Below are 14514 nucleotides of genomic sequence, written 5' to 3' on the forward strand. Positions count from 1 at the left end.
TACTTTATATACTGGTGGCTGGGATTGTAATATTGTGTTAAAAATAGAAAGAGAAGAAATATACATATGCCAAGCATGATAAATATGGAGGGGTGGGTGTGTTGTAAAATACTCAGGACAACCCAAAACATGTGTGTGTGTGTGTGTGTGTGTGTGTGTGTGTGTGTGTGTGTGTGTGTGTGTGTGTGTGTGTGTGTGTAGAAAAGAAAGACATTTGATAAGTAACTGTAACAAAAGAAAATGTTATATCTGTAGGGAAATGGGATATGATGCAAAAAATGTCAAATATAATAAATGTAACAAACTTGGGCATTTATGGGTGATTTGTAAAATGAAAATAAGAGTAAGGAAAAAGAAAAAAAGCTGAAAAAATGAACAAAGAATACATTTTTGAAGTAGTACAAATAGAAGAAAAATTAGATAAGGAAAAAGTAATAAAAGGACATAGAAGAAGTTTCTAAATTAAGTGATGAAGATATAAACTGGGAGATGGTAGAATAAATTGTCTATTAGTAAAAGACAGTAAAAAGAAATTTAAAGGAATAAGTGCAAAAGAAAAAAGAAAGGAAATAGATAAAAAAATATATACAGCTAATATTTGGGGGTTGGTATAATGGTTGAGGTGTTTGACTCGCATACAGAGGTATGGTGTTTGATTCCCACTTTTAGGAGAGAAATTGAAATAGAATTTCCTATTTAGAAAGTTAGCCAAATAATTAGCTATGCACCTATGAAACTATGAATATGAGGAAAAGAGAAAATGAAAATTTTAGAGTGTTTTCCATAAATCTGAATAGCATTAAGAATATAATAAGAAGAACAGGGATTTTGCCGTGGTGTAATACATGTCATGTAGATGTAATTATATTAGAAGACAGAAGATTTTTAACAAATGAAGAAAGATTACAAACAGAGAAACTATTGAGATGAAAGATAATCTGGGATTTGGGAAATGAGAGATGTTCTGAATAGAAATACAGTAATTATATTAGCTGTAACAAAAAATGGAAGGTTAACCATTGTAGATTGAAAATGGAAAAAAAAAAGTATATAGAATTATAACATTATATGCTTATACTAATTGTAAAGAACTGTAAAGCTTATTTAATCAGATTTTAGACTATATAGTGATACATATGAATATTATAATAACAGGAGACTTTAATTGTGATTTAAAGGCATATGTAAAAAGAAAGGAAACAATATAAGAAAATTGTTAGAAGTTATAAGATGTGCTAAGTTAAACATTTGGGACAAAAATTCATGGACTTAAAAAAAGATATGTATAGAACCTAAATAGATTATTTAATTGAATCAGAAAGTTTAGTTATAGGTGAAAGGGAGGTAGTTGAAACAGGATTTTATTATCATCTTGTAATATGGCTAGCGATAATGGAAAACAAGGAATATATGCAAATGGGCAAAGGAATAAAAATGATAAATGGGCAAGCATGGAATGAGGAAGGAAAGGAATTAGTAATACAGCTATGGAAAGATCATATTACAATGAGAACATTTTATAAAACTGGTCTGAATAGTGGATGATATTTAAGGAAGGATATAAGAAATGTTTTTACAGTGGCAATATGATATGAAAAAAAGTAGAGAAAGAAAAATATAAAGAACATATAAAGATGCATTGCAAAATTTAGAACATAAAGATAGAAAGTATTTTGACAAAGAAAAAAGATTTATATAGAAGAAATCAAGAATTACTACAAGAATTGTTATATAAGCAACTATATATTTTTACAAAGAAAAAGAGAATTACTGAATTACTTATGCAGATTAGTAAAGGAAGATGGTAGTGCAATGAGAGAAATAAAAAATGTCAAAGGAGAAATAAAAAAGAACTCAGGAAAAGATTATGAGTAGTGTAGTGCAATATGTACAATCATCCACTATTCAGACCAGTTTTATAAAATGTTTTCATTGTAATATGATCTTTCCATAGCTTTTTTATTCAGGCATGTCCAAGGGTCAGCTCCCAGTGTTCTCTCCTGTCTATCTAATGAATCTGGGCATCTTATGGCAATGTAGAAATCACCTCATGTACAAGGACAACCCTCTCCTCCTAACACCCAACACTACAACCTGTGAGAGATGCACTTATCTAGCCAAACTGGAGGTAAAGCTCTCTCCAATCAAGACTGAACTTGACAGTCAAGAGGAGAAGGTAAACACTTGCACCACACCACACTCATCACATAGTCTCACTAAATCTACACCACCAAAATCCACACATAGTAACACAAAAACATTCACGGAGGCTCTCAATAAGAATCTGCCTAAGCAACAGAGACCTCCAAAGCAGAAACGCATCAACCTCCATCCCCCAACACAACCCAAATGACACATAGCCCGCAGACTCAGTGTGCCACTCAACCACAGCCAATAAGGCAAAACAACATCATACCCAGCACACTAGTCATAGGTGACTCTATAGTCAGGCACACCCTCAATACTAGAAGTCTAAATCTCAAAATGCAGTCACTCAAGGCACTCCTTAAAATGGAGAACATCAATATCTGTGCAGTGACTGAGACCTGGTTCAAGGCTCCAAAGAGCACCCCTGCACTACCAGGCTATAACTCATACCACACTTTTCGGCCATGTAACCTGGACCGGAACACCAAAGGCAGAGGTGTGTCCATATTCATTAAGGATATCCACACCTCCAGGCTAGTTGCTCAGCATAATGCAGCCGAGGTTATCCAAGTGCAACTAACTCTGGGCAAACCTGAAATCCAAATTGTAGCTTGCTACAGATCACCCACCATGCCCCAGGATTCCCACTCCTCTTTTCCTGATGTACTGGAAAATATTAGGGTTCAACCAAACACCCTAATAATGGGTGATTTCAACTACCCCACCATTAACTGGGAAACTACTCATGTACCAACTCCTTCACTCAACGCTTTCAGGAATTCATAAACTCCAATGCCATGGATCAACTTATCCACACCCCCACCAAGGTCAACAATATCCTAGATCTAGTCATTACCAACATGAGTGACCGGTGTTCCACACCTGAAGTCAATGCCTCATTGGTCAGATCTGACCATAAGCTAATTATGCTAGATATCCACATCCTGCCCCACCCCCCATTAAGGAAACCATGTTAAAAAATTTCTCCAAAGCCAACTTCATGCTTCTTAAGAAAGAAGTGGTGAACTTCATGACACCCATGCAGATGGACAATACAGTTATGACTACTGAATCCTACACAATTGCACTTTATAAGCACTTACATGAGTGCATGCATCGTGCTATCCCAAACAGAACCAAGAAGATATCCTCCAAAAAAGGAAGCCAATCTGGTGGTCCCCTGCCATAAACAAACTGTACAACAGAAGGAAGAAACTGTTGCAAAAGAGAGTAAAATCCCATGAGTGGAGGAGCTCCCTGGTCAGCCACAGTAAGAAGCTGTGATCCCTGATAAAATCTTCCAAAGCTAGTTACAAAAACAAAATCTCCACTGATTCTAAAGACAACCACAAAGCATTTTATAGCTATGTCAAGAATCTCAATGGCAACACTCAGATTTGCTCTGTGTTACAGCACAATGGCACTAAATATACAGACCCAACTGATATTGCCAACATCCTGGCAGATAGGTTTAGTGCTAACTTTACCCCTCTCTCACCCCCTAAAGAGCCCATCTCTATATCAGAAGAATGCAAAGTTCCTGTAATCACAGCTGCACAGGTAAAAACCACACTCTCCAAAGCCAAGAACACAGCATCCAAAGGATCAGACAACATCTCAGGCTGCGTTCTACATGAACTACAGAACGAACTGGCACCTCACCTAAGTACCATGTTCATTCATAGCCTCACCTCAGGCTTTGTGCCTGCTGAATGGCGAACAGCGATGGTTATCCCACTCCACAAGGGGGGAGCCACCATGGACCCCATGAACTAGTGCCCCATTAGCCTGATGAGCCTGGTCTGCAAGGCCATGGAATGTATCATCATGGAACTTATAAACAAAGACATTGGTAATCTCCAAACTCTGGACCCCACCCAGTTCGGGTTTGTAAAATGCAGATCATGTCTCCTAAACCTGGTAGACTTCTTTGAAGCAGTCACCAAAGGCATAGACAAGGGTAAGCTGGTTCACACAGCCTATCTAGATCTTGCCAAGGCTTTCAACACCACCCCCCACTCTGGAATTATAGATAAACTCACTAAACTAGGTATAAATCCCTATGTCACAAGATGGGTTGCCAACTGGCTCACTGACAGAACCCACACTGTGAAAGTAGCAGACTCCAAATCCGACTTCAGACCAGTGACAAGTGGAGTACCACAGGGTTCAGTCCTGGGTCTTCTCCTGTTTGGTATCTACTTCTCTGAAGTACAGGCTAACACAGAAGGTCTTTGGCTAATGAAGTTCGCAGATGACTGCAAACTAGGAGCCATAATTGAAACTCCTAATGATGTGGACATCCTACAAAAGGGCCTCACTGAGACAGATGCCTGGTGTCAAAGCCATGGCCTCAAGCTCAATGCCAAAAAGTGCATTGTCATCCCCTTTGGTAAAAACTCTGTACCCATGAACTACAACATAGGCGGTAGTATACTTAACACTGAAAGTGTGATAAGAGACCTTGGGACACAGATGGACAGTAGTCTCTCCTTTGATAATCACATTGCCACAGTAGTCAGGAAATCCTTCTACATGGCACACCTCATCACAAAAGGTTTCTCATCCAGAAAAAAAGTGGTCATTGTTCCCCTCTACTCATCACTCATTAGACCCATTATAGAGTACAACAACCCTTTTGGTATGTACCTCACAAGACATCTACAACAATTGGAAAAGCCACAGAAATATCTCACAAAGAGGATTACTGGCCACAAACAGATGCCCTATGCAGACCATCTCAAAACACTCCAGCTTTACTCCATTGCATATCGCTTACTTAGAGGTGATCTCTGCCTAACATACAAAGCTATGTCAAACATAGAGCTGTTGGACATGCTCCACTTAAAGAAATCCCAATCCCTCTGAGCTACATGCTCTAGGCACCTAAACCTTGTCACCACAATAAACAGAACATGCTGGAGGGATAGATTCCTGTCCCAGAGACTTCCCATACTCTGGAATAAACTACCTATCTATATCAAACAAAGCTCCTCATTAGCACTCTTCAAGAAAAATCTTGATGATTGGATGGGAAATAGTAAATTCATCCCGGGGATCACCTCTATGGCTCTGCTTGACAGTGGCACAGGAAAATAATTTTCTTGGGTGACAAAAGCCAGGGTACCTTTTTGGTTGGGCTTGTATAGACCCCAGGGCCGATAGCCTAGTACCTACCTATGAACCTATGAACCTACAATGAATGTTTGAAGAAAGAAAAAGGTAGTGAATAAAGCACTGAATGTAAAAACTTAACAGAAAAAAAGAATAAAGAGTTGTAAAGAATATTTCTTTAAATGAGCTAGATAAAGTATTTGGACAAGTTAATATAGATTCTGCTGCAGGACCAGATGAGTATGAAGTGTATAAAAATTTACAGGATTGGCAAAGAAATTAAGATTGTGAATTAATGGTTAAATGAAGGTTTTATGTATAATGAATTATGTAGTGGAATACTTAAACTGATATGGAATAAGGAAGACAGAAGACAATTAAAAACTGGAGACCAATAGTATTAAATAAAAATGACCATAAGATGTTTATCAAAAATAATGCAAAAGAGATTTGAAACTAAAATGGAAAATATTGTGGAAGATAGTATGTATAGTATAAAGGGGAATTGTTGAGAAGCATTAATAATGATAGTTACAGAAGTTGTGTATGATATTATGAATACAAAAAAGAAGAAGCAAGAAAATCATGATAGAAGACCTTAATAAGGCATTTGACTCAACTGGACATGAAATCTTATGTCTAATAATGAAAGAATATAATATAAGTGAGAAAGCTAGGGAATTATGTATGTCAGTGCATAGTAATAATAAAGTAAAAATACTTGTAATTGTCTGGTTAAGCCAAGCAGTGCATATGAATATGGGTGTAAGACAGGGATGTCCAATGAGATGTATACTCTTTGCAATACTTATGAGTGTGATAGATGTGCAATAAGTTACAAAATGGAGGAGGTGGAGCAATACCTGAAGGGTTAAGAATTCCAGCTCATTTAACATATGCAAATGACATTATAATAATTCCAAAAAACTAAATTTAGATGAAAGAAGTAATAATTTGTACACGTGTCTAGAGGTCATGGGTATAGCTTTAAATCAAGAGAAAAGTAAAGATTTCGGTGATGTAAAGCTAGGAGGGTATATATTTTACAATGAATACAATTTCTGTGTTGTGTATAAAATTTAGGAATAAAGATGTACATCGAATTCAATGAGAAAAAAATTTAAGAAATAATACAAACCTGTTTTTTTCTGGAGAACATATAAATAATCATCCAGAAAAAGGCTTATTTGATACATTCAGTACTGATGGGAAAATAGCATACTTAGCAAGTGTATTTGTGTTGCCAACAGTATTCCAAAAGCAATTATTGTAGAAAATCTTTTTCATTTATATGGGGTTCTAGATTAAACCCAGTAAAAAAAATAGTTTTTAGGCAAATAAAGAAGAAGGATGTTTAGGGTTAATTAACCCAATGGTGTATTCTGCTTCATTACATTTGCACAAAGTGTTAAAGTGGAGAAATGAAAAAAAAAATGAGAGATTAGCAATGTGTAAATAGAAGTATGATAAATGTTGGGGTATGGTAAAAAGGAGTATAAGAGGAAAAAAGTGCATAAATGAAGACATAAAATGTTACTAAGAAAAAATATTTTTGTGGAAAATAAAAAAAAAATTGATGATATAGAAAAAGTATGGTATAACATGAAATGATAAAACATTACTGTGGAAAACTATGGGATAATCTAAACATATGAAAAAAATAAAGCTATAAAAATTGTGTAATCAGAAAGTAGAATGTCAAGATTTTTTTTATGTAGACTGGTAGTGATAAATTGCCAGTAAAAAGAAATATGCTATATAAAAAGAAATTGCTTACATATCAAGAAGAAGAAACTATGGAACATATGTTTTTGAAATGTAAAAGAGTAAAAGGTTATGGGGAAAACTATTTAAAGAAGATTTTTTTGACTATATAAAAGTAGTGTTTAAAATAAACATGGATATGATTAAATATGCATATTACAAGAATATACAAATGAAAGTATAAATGAAATTATGTGTAATAGTAAATGGATTTTAGCAACAATATTAAGTAAAATTAGATGTTGGTTATGGAAAATGAGTGGGGATCTAATAGGGATGAAAATGTAATATGATTGTAAAGAAAATTATGAATATGTGTACACAGATTTGTGATATTTACATATTTGTACATATATAAATATTTGTAGATATGTAAATATTTTGTAAATAAGAGCTAGTTTGTATGTAAATAAAGGACTCCTATTCTTTTGAATAGGTGCCATAAAATCTTTTACATCCACCTGAGCTGCCACCAACTCAAGCAGATGAAGCCTAAGTTTAATGTCTCATCCAAAGAGTGGCTGTATCTATCTTTTCATTTGTTGGCAAAGTAAATCAAGTAGGCATAGGTTCCTCTTTTCAACAATGACCCATGAGCATGAATTTAATCAATTAATGGAATATAGTTTTCATAAGGATACTGAAAAATAAACAAGTTCAGGATTTCAGAATAAAGCTGTTTATCTGATCATAGTCTTACCACTATTTCTAGTGCCATAGGTCAAAACTGAACACTTATATCTAATAAAGTATTGTGTTCTGTGATACATTTTTATTAATGCTTATTATTATTACTATTATTATTATTATTATCATCATCACCACCATCGCTATCATTACTATCATCAATAGTATTATACTTTATTGTTTTACAAAGTAGACAAATATATAAGCAAACAATGCCCACAGTAATGTATTTCAGGTCTGTTTCACACCAACACATAGGAGTCACAGTGAAGTATTGCAATTTGCTTCACACAAATACACATTAGTCCTATTAAACCAGAATAATCCCAGGATTCAAGTAAGCCCTGCACGGTGTGCATGATTAGTGTAAGAGGTAATGTTGACAATATGACGGCCAAGCGATCTATTTACATGCCCGTTTGATGTGCATGAGCGCGCTGTTGCACTAGTCCTACACGTTCCCAGCCCCTGTATGCAAATTACTCCATTTGTATGTGAAAACCATGCAAATGAGGTAAATCTGCTATCCAGGAAGCTGGAATCAGGCTGTGCAGGACTAGTGTAATTTGCAGAAATGTACTTGGTTAGTAACAGAGTACAGTTCTGCAAAATCCAAAACGGAGACATGACAGCTCCAAATAAAGGCTGCATACCAGTTTCAATATTCCCCCTCCTGTCCCTCTTCTTCCAACACTTTCCTCAGCTCCCCACCCTCTACTTCCTTATCACCTTTTCCCCCTGTTTAAACTCTATGTAAATTCCTTTTATACCCTCACCTCCCCACTGCCTATATGCCTATTCTTGCAACTGTATCTTTTACCATTTCCTTAAGATGCATCTTTCACCTCAAACATAAAATGAATTTTTGTCTAACTTTTCTTTTTTATCCTCCTCCTGGCATATCTTCTCCTTTAAATTTTTGCACCTCCTTTTTCCTACACTTCTCCTCTGATTTACTTCATGTGCATTTCATATCTATGTATATTTTTTCTTCTATGCTAACAATACAATTGTATAAAAATTTTATTTTTACTTGTTTGTAAATTGTTAAGTGTGCAATGTTTTAGGAATATGGAGCTTTAAGTGTGCAATGTGTTTGTAATATGGAGCTTTTCTCCCCGGGCCTCCACTGAAAATGGGCTTTCGGGCCCAGTGGACCTCCCCGGTTATCAAACTGGAAATAAATAAGTAAATAAATAAATAAATAAATAAATAAATAATATCATTGAGGAAGCATGCCAATGGCCACGTATAAGGCCATTGGCATTGCAAACAATACAAAAAGTAAAAAATCCAACTTTTATTTTATTTTAGCTGATCTCAGCTGTATAAGCATAGGGCAGCTGCACACAAACGGTGGGTAAAATAAGAAAATAAACCTAAAACAAGCATTCTAACTAAAATCAGTATTCTGCCATGCAAGTCAATGGCAGGCAAAAGACAACCTGACCAGTGAATAGTGGTTGCTAAGGGGTGAGGCGCAGTGTGACACATGTAACTATACATTAGCAGGCAATCCTATGCAAATGAGGGGAAGGATAGTGAATCCCAGTTTTCCCAAAGTGTGTGAGCATGTGAGGCAGGTCCTAACAGTGTAAGAATATGAACAGCTGAGTGCAAGACTAGGAGTTAGGTAACATCATGGGTGGGTGTGTCAGGCATGCTGTAAGCAGATAGGAGCCCTGTGGCTTGGATATGCTCCTAGCTTAGCACAGCTAAGATAGGGGGTGCATCTGAACCTGCCTAGCACTCTTTACAAAGTGTAAGCAGGTGTGCGCACCATGCACCGGGTGTTACAGGAAGAAAACAGAAGTTAAACCAGGCAATAGCAGCATTGTGCACATTTGAGTACTCTGTTTGCACGGCACGCCCCTGGGCACAAAGAGAAGGGCAATGGGAAGGGAAAACAGCATTAAGAAGGTAATTAAGGAGAGCTAGCTTAGCTGGGAGATGAAATGTATCAGAAGCAGCCAATTACACAGGTAGCAGCCCAGCCCAGCTCAGAACACTACTATAAACTAAGCAAACACCTTCCCACTGGTTTTTCCCACACTCTACACCACCAGTGTATACAAGCATGGAAAGTTTAACAAACAAACCTACAAAATCAGAAGGGCTGCAGCAGACAACATAGAACAACATGTGCAAGAGGCTGAGGGTGGTGAGGATGTGCATGCTGCCGAACAACCCACAGTGAGGAGACGGAGAAGAGTGTACAAACCCAGGATAACCTACCAGGGGCTACATGAGCTGGAGATAGTGGAGTGCCATAGGGTGGACAGAGACCTCCTACAGCAAATAGTTGAGCTGTGCTGGCCACACCTGACACACCAAACTGACCAAGGGGAACCCATCCCAGTGGATACCACGGTATATGTAGGCCTAGGTATACTAGCTACAGGTACCTCCCAAAACACAAATGGGGATATCATGGGGATCTCACAGGCATCAGCATCCAGAGTATACCACCAGTTCCTGGATGCCATGTCAGCACATGTCAGTGAGCATGTATATTTCCTTAACACCCATGAGGTGTTGACCAGCAATATGTGTTTCTTCCACCAAATAGCAGAATACCCTGGGGTAGTGGGTGCTATAGACTGCATGCACATATGCATCAAAGCACCACCCGGTGAGCAGGATAGGGTTTACATCAACCACAGAAGCATCCCCTCCATCAACTGCCAGGTCGTATGTGATGCCCAGGGCATTATAATGAATGTGTGTGCTGGCTGCCCTGGAAGCTATGACAATTCCCACATATGGCATCTGATGCAGCTGTACCAGAGATTTGCCAATGGGGACATCCCCTATGGTCACCTAGTGGGGGATGCTGAGTACACACTGGAGCAGTGGCTGATGACACCATCAGAAATGCACACACACCTGAACAAGAATGCCATAATGAGGCACACGTATGGGCCAGGCATATAATAGAGCATGTGTTTGGGATGCTTAGGTCACGGTTCCAGTGTCTGGACACATCCAGTGGAGCCTTGCAGTATTCACCAGCTACATGTACCCAAATTGTTATGGTATGTGCTATGCTACACAATATGATCCTGCAGAAACAGTTGCAGCAGGAACAGCATGGGGCAGGGCCACACAGCCCCCCACCAATGCCAAGGCCTGCACAGGCACAGAGTGACCTGGAAGAGGAAGAACCTGAGCCTGCCCCAGTAGGCAGAAGGAGGCATGCCCATTATGCCTTGGCTTTGGCAAAGAGGCAATGCATAGCACATGCACTGACACAGTAGGGTCCCAAAGAATGACACCTCTCTCTGACTCGCACATACAGTAAAAGGGATGCCAAACATGGCACCACCTGTGCTCAACCATGTATAGGGAGTGTACTATGTGCAACCAACACAGGCAGCCCTGCAGCACCATCCGCAAGTCTGACACACCCACAAGGTAAGTTAATCAACCTACCAATTGCCAAATGGAGTAGAATGTGTTGTTACCTGTAGCTATGGTATGGATGTGAGCATGCAAGGGACTTTGGTGGCTGAATGTTACAGCAGCAGACAGTAGACACCTATAGTGGCACCCTGACATGTGTAGCACATACTGGAGTCACCACAGTTGCCAGTACTACACAGGGTGACAAAACCCACTGCAGGAAATGTGTGAGTGACATGTGTGTCCATGTGATCCACACATTCCAGTCAGGATGGTTCACATACTCAACAACAGTTGCAGCCAGCAAGACAGGTGTAGACAAACCCAAACAGGGCCTCTGCCATGGCCCCAGAATGATGGCTATGGTTAACCCCAGCCCTGGGCCTACACAGACAAACCATAGCAGGGCAGGCAGTGGGATGCTAGCTCTGAAGGGTAGGAAGTCAGACAATAATATGTAGGGAAATCAAATCCATGATCTGTAACACACTGGTGTACCTCTTAGGTTAGCAATACAGAATGAAATGGAGTACATGACATACCAGTGCAGGCATAGCAAATGTGTACAAGTGTCACTTGTGCCCCCTCCATCCTACATAGCAATGTAATAACAGTCAGGTGTGACCCCCCCCAACCCTGTGTAGAAATGTAGAAACAGTCAGGTGTGCCCTCCCATCCTACATAGTAATGTAATAACCATCAGGTGAGCCCCCCAACACCTGTATATAAATGTAGAAACTGTCAGGTGTGCCCCCACGCTATGCAGAAATGTAGTAACAGTCAAATCCAACTGATCGATGGATGCCCTGCAGAACACAGCAAGCTACCTGTTGGTGTACAACACAAAGGTCAGCACTGCAGCACAAACTACTTGGACACGATCCACATATCCACTACAGATGGCCATACTGAGTATGCTGACACACTTAGAGAAATGAAGACATTGTCAGTGAACAACATACTGAAAGTTCATACTGAGCATGCTCACACACTTAAACACATGAAGGCCATGGCTGCAAACACCAGTGGACCAGACATATCTGTCAGTTGCAGATGTTAGTGCAAAGTATGCACCACTCATGCCTTGCACACACAGTGGATAGGAATACATATATGTCAGGGTGACACACTATAATAAGCCAAAGGTAGGCATACATAGATGTGTGGAAGATTGTGACTTTGACAAGGAGCCATCCAGGCCTGTCCCACTCAGCACACAGCCAAAGGGGCCCAAACACATGAGGTGCACATGCCACTCACTGCAGATACTAACCACCAGTATCTGTCAGCATTACGGACTATGTGGTGCATGTGCCAGCAGTGCAACATGACTGCACAAGGAAGTAGTCATCTATCAGCTGTATACACGTATCTGTGACATATGACCCTGTGTGTGCCCACATGTGGTGTGTCAGCCCATTCATGAATGGGTTATGGCCCATGCACACATGGCCCTCCCCGTAGCTCTACTATGACAAGCCTGCTGAGGTAATCCAATGTGAAATACACCTTTGGAGAGTTGTAGCTCAGTAATCTCTGTAGCGTGTCCTGTAACTGCGTAATGCTGTAGTGAGATAAAGTAGCTAGGTAGGTGTTCTAACCCTATACTTGGCAACTGAGTGTGTTAGTGTGTGTGTCTGACTGTGTAGAGAGCAGTGCTTTTTAGGGTACTCACACTCCTTACAATTCAAATACTCAACTTTGGTAAAGCTGCTGATGTCACCCACCTAGAAACACACCTCTGGGAAGGTTGTAGCCCAGTAATCTCTGTAGCGTGTCCTGTAACTGTGTACTGCTATAGTGTGATAAAGTAGCTAGGTAGGTGTTTTAACCCCAGACTTGGCAACTATGTTTGTGTGCATGTCCGTCTGTCTCTGACTGTGTAGAGAGCAATGCTTTTTAGGGTACTCACACTCCTTACAATTCATATACTCAACTTTGGCAAAGCTGCTGATGTCATCCACTTAGAAACACACCTCTGGGAAGGTTGTAGCTCAGTAATCTCCATAGTGCATCCTATAACTGCATACTGCTATAGTGTGATAAAGCACCTAGGTAGGTGTTCTAATCCCAGACTTGGCAACTGTGTTTGTGTGTGTTAGTATGTCTGACTGTGTAGACAGTAATGCTTTTTAGGGTACTCAGACTCCTTACAATTCATATACTCAACTTTGGCAAGGCTGCTGATGTCACCCACCTAGAAACAGACCTCTGGAAATGATGTAGCCCAGTAATCTCCATAGCAGGTCCTGTAACTGTGTACTACTGGATTGTGATTTCGAACTATGGCAGGGTTCCATCCCCACCCCATGGCAGTTCTGGATGTTTTGTGTGTGTTGCAATGTCTGTATTTGGAGCAATGCATTATAGGATAGTCACACTCAGTACATTTCAAATGGCCTACTTTGGCAATCCTGCTGATGTCATTCATTGTGAAATACAGCTTTGGGGAAGACCTTCTCTAGTAATCCCCGTGGTGCGTCCTATAATAGCTCCAAGCTGTAGTGTGATATAGACATCTGTCAGGGATTCTATACCCACACATGTTGGTTGTGTGTGTCTCACTGTCTGTGTAGGGAGTAATGCATTTTAGGCTAGTCACCCACAGTACATTACAAATGGCCTGCTTTGGCAATCCTGCTGATGTCATTCATTGTGAAATATACCTTTGGGGAAAGAGTACTTCAGTAATGTGTGTGGTACATACTATAACTGTGTAGTGCTGTGGTGTAGCAAACTAGTCAGGTAGGGGTTTTCCTTCCAGACACGACAGGTGTGTGTGTGTGTGTGTGTGTGTGTGTGTGTGTGTGTGTGTGTGTGTGTGTGTGTGTGTATGTGTGTGTGTGTTTGTAACTCATATCATGTGTAGAGGTGGATGTGAGTGTGTGACTCCTGTGGCCAATGTGGAGTGGGTTTTGCATATTTCTTATATGGTGGCCCTACTATATATCACAATGTCCACCATACAGGGATAACAGATGTGATATAGCTGAGAGACTGGGGTGCAAAGCCATACCCATACATGTGACATCAAGGCCAGCCACTCACAGTTAGAAACCCTAGTATTACCCAGAGCAACACTCTCAACCCATGTCTCATACACACACACATACCTAGGCAAAAGCCAATATGTGGATAGTACACTGCATATTGGCCACTGATTGTAACTATGGAGTGATAGCAGTGGGCTACAGAGGGCATGTCACCCTGTCCATCTGTCCAATATGCACATACATGCTGACAGTGCACCTCCCCCATGTTCCCCAATGGACACCTGCATCACCTGTGGTGCCATCACATGTGACCCTCAATGGACATACCATGCCTGACAACATGCCCTGTATGAACAGATGCCACTGACACCAGGGAAAGATGTTAGCATGCTATCAATGTAGGTGC

Source organism: Protopterus annectens, chromosome 3.part1, assembly GCF_019279795.1.
Source record: "Protopterus annectens isolate FY-2018-M chromosome 3.part1, PAN1.0, whole genome shotgun sequence".
NCBI classification, from domain to species: Eukaryota; Metazoa; Chordata; order Ceratodontiformes; family Protopteridae; genus Protopterus; species Protopterus annectens.